Consider the following 3,478-nt stretch of genomic DNA (forward strand, 5'->3'; position numbering starts at 1 on the left):
ATATATACAATTCTAAGTGGTACCACATTTATCAGATTTCTTTAAAGTGCATCAACTGTACTCTGGTCAAATGTCACACAAATCAATTAATAAAGGTAACCAACAATAGACATAGGGGGAAAAGCAGTTGGTTATAACAACTGGCAGAATACTGGCCCCGTTACCTAGACACAGCTGTGTAGAGATCCACCCCCCCCACCTGGGCAACCTATAAAATAAAGATATATTACAAGCCCAGTCCATATATTGTTCAATGAGTCTTATTACCTTCTAGAATGTTTCTACCACCCAAAGTACCTGGAATAGCAGAGTTCCACGACACGGGACGTGGAAACGCTATTTTCAGTTGGGATTCATTCCAGTTATTACAACTTTATTAACGGTCACAAGAAACATCATTGGATATGCCCAGATTTGAGAAAGGCACCTTGCCAAAACACATGTAATCTATAGGGCAAATTAATTAAACTCACCCATCACATAACCTCGGATTCAGCATTATTTTTTCTGGCGCAGTATTAAGGTGTGGTCACAGCAGCTTGTTTTCTGAGTTTAACAAACGGAGTTGAGGAACTCAAAGTCTCTGTTCTATGACACACCAATGCGACAGCGCACATTTTTGCAACTAACCAGGTTGCGGCGGCACTAAGTGATATCAACCCAAAAGTTCCTTCATACTTGCCTTCCTCGAGGAGGCGTCGAGGGATCCTTCTTGAGGGACTCCCTTTAAAGCAGGAGCCACGGATCGTCGATGGGCCTCAAAGAACGTGAACTCGGCGTTGAGAATCCTCGATGGAAGTTCGGCAGAGTCGAGACCGCAGCTTCTGTCCTGGCGGTGCTTGTTGACAACAAGTCGAAGACGTCCTGCAAGGAAGAGGCGCGTGGGGCACCTCAATGTCGATAGTTCAGGACCACAAAGAGTTTGTGAAGAACTTTGGCCCAGCAAGGGCGTTGAGCATTTCTACGGTCTTTGGGTGGCAGGAAATCCACTGGCGGATGCGCCTCGGCATGTCGACGGCCTGGCCTTCTCAGGCGGGATAAAGCTGGCGGCGGTGCAGACGAGCGAGTCCGTGAATCAAACAAGTCTTAGGCAAAGGAGCGTTGCGGCTCCGGTTGTTGATGGCACGGCGTCAAGCAGTCCCCGCTTCTGGGCAACATGGCTTCGACAGGCCTCCAGTGGTTATAGGAAACCTGCAAACCCTGGTCAACTACAGTGGACGGAAAGTCTGGTGCTTATCTTTGTTCTCCTCAGCGGTCCCCGTCTCCGGTCGGCAGCCTGTCGAGGGTCTGACTTCCAGGGAGCTTCAGCAAAGGTTAGTGGTGCTCGATGGTCCCTCGGAGCACAGAAAAGGGCGTCTAACCAGGTTCTCTCTTGGATCAGTCTTGATGGCTTTCGGCCAAGGGAGACAGCAGTCAACCTTCTTCTTCAGGCTCGGCTTCGAGATTCAGCTTCAATGTCAGTTTCTACTTCAGCTTCTGAACAAATTCTAGCAGTGTGAGGCCCCCAGATATACTAATTGATCTCTCATTCATTCTGCTGGGTCACACTCAGGCAACCAATCACTCAGAAGGGCATTCAGCAGTCAGTCAGCCAATCAGACATACAGTTCATTCAGGCCCTTCTCCTCCTTCTCAGACACTCACAACAAGGAATGTGTATTCAACACTACACACTGCATTCATACCAGTTTCGGGCAGGGCTGTCTCAGTCATTGTGTCAAACATCAGAAACTAGACATCCACAACAAGAAGTGCATATTGGTCACACACTCCATTCACCCAGGTCCCACCCACAGGGTGTACCCACAACATACAGTCACTGGGAAGGCTCCAGACAGTCTGGTCTGGACTTCACAACACCATATATGGAACTTCCACCTAACAGCGGGAAGGGACAGAGTCAGGGCTTCCCAGGACTTTGGGAAAACAAGGTAATAGGCAATAGAAAGCAAGAGGCCACATGGGCCATCTTGTTGCCTATCAGGAATCAGTGGCAGGGCCTGGATATCCTCAAACATGGAGGATACTCCGAGCACCTGTCAAATTCAGCATGGAGCTGCCACAAGCCCATACCCTGCTCTGTGGGCCACACACACGGGCCCAAAAACATACACTAGGGGCACAGGGTTGTACTCCCACCCATGGGTGCCATAAACAGGAAGAGCCGCACTGCCAGGAGTCCCACATGGACTAAATGAAAAAGGACTACAGGACAAGGACAGGGAGGCCCTGTCCCTCCAATGCATTTCCAGCATCACAGCCCCAACCCAAAGACAGATCTACACCCAGCTCCTTACTTCAACAGTCGCCTCCACCAGCCGTGACGGTCCTCACAGGGGCTAGGGGGCGCTCCCACCACTCAAGCCCCTTTCCCAGCACGGCACCAAGGAGTTGACCAGACCTGTCTCTCACTGCGCATAAGAGGCCAGCGCGTTGCCAGTGGCACTGCCTGGTTTGCAGACTCTACCATAGGCCCTCCTCTCAGTCTATGTGGATAGCCTCCCTATTCCTTGGGGAAGCTGCCAGCACTCACCCCAGCCCCACCAAGCTGACTAGTGACTGCGGTCTCCGCTCTGTCCTCTTGCATTTAGCTGCCTCCGGGTTCCCACCCGGAGCGAGCACAGTTTGGCCCTGTCTGCAGAGGCTACCGGGGGGAAGTAGGGGGGGGGCCTTTTTTGGGGCCCAGATGGTCAGAATTGCGGGTCTGCGGCCTTGTGGAAGACAGTGGGTCACAGAGCTCAAGATGACGCAGCCATTTTCCAGGCTGCTCAATCCCCGTTGGTTTCTTGAGAAGCAGGACGATTTGTCCAGTGTTGAGGGGAAGGTGCCTTGAGCTAGAGAGCTGTCGATTGTCAGAAAATGGAGGAGTGCCTCAGTCGGAAGGGTCTTCAGTAAGGAGACAGGGAGGTTGTCACCCACATATGATGTGCCCTTGAGTGATTCTATGGTGGCAGTGAGGTCTTCCATAATCAATGTCTACAAAGTTGTCCAGATAGTTGTGTTTTTGTGAGATGGGATGTGTAGTGTGCTGTCAGTTGTGGCGTTGGTGCCTATGTGTTGGCGGATCATGCCAATCTTGTTGACAAAGAAAGAGCTGATGGCAGTGGATTGTTTGATGGAGTGTTGCAGGTGGATCGGGCAGATTGATGGCTTTGAACCATAACATGCTTGACTTCTTACCTGGAGCCATCACATGTATACACAAGATGCTAACTGCTTACAGGTCCCAACAAATGTATGGACCCAAGACCATCAAGCAGTAACAATTCAGACTTAATTAGAACATACTAATTCCTAAATGTATTCTGGATACCTATGAACACTCCTACTCACCAGAAAGATTGGGCAAACTACAATCCAATTTTCCAAACTGCAGATACCATCAACTGCATAATTTCACTGAAAGCCAAGAATAAGTAAAGAATGCAGCATTCACTTCCGTGCCCACAGCCCCTACAATTCCCAATAAATAAGGAAG

Source organism: Ambystoma mexicanum, chromosome 2p, assembly GCF_040938575.1.
Source record: "Ambystoma mexicanum isolate Mex_15411 chromosome 2p, UKY_AmexF1_1, whole genome shotgun sequence".
Lineage (NCBI taxonomy): Eukaryota > Metazoa > Chordata > Amphibia > Caudata > Ambystomatidae > Ambystoma > Ambystoma mexicanum.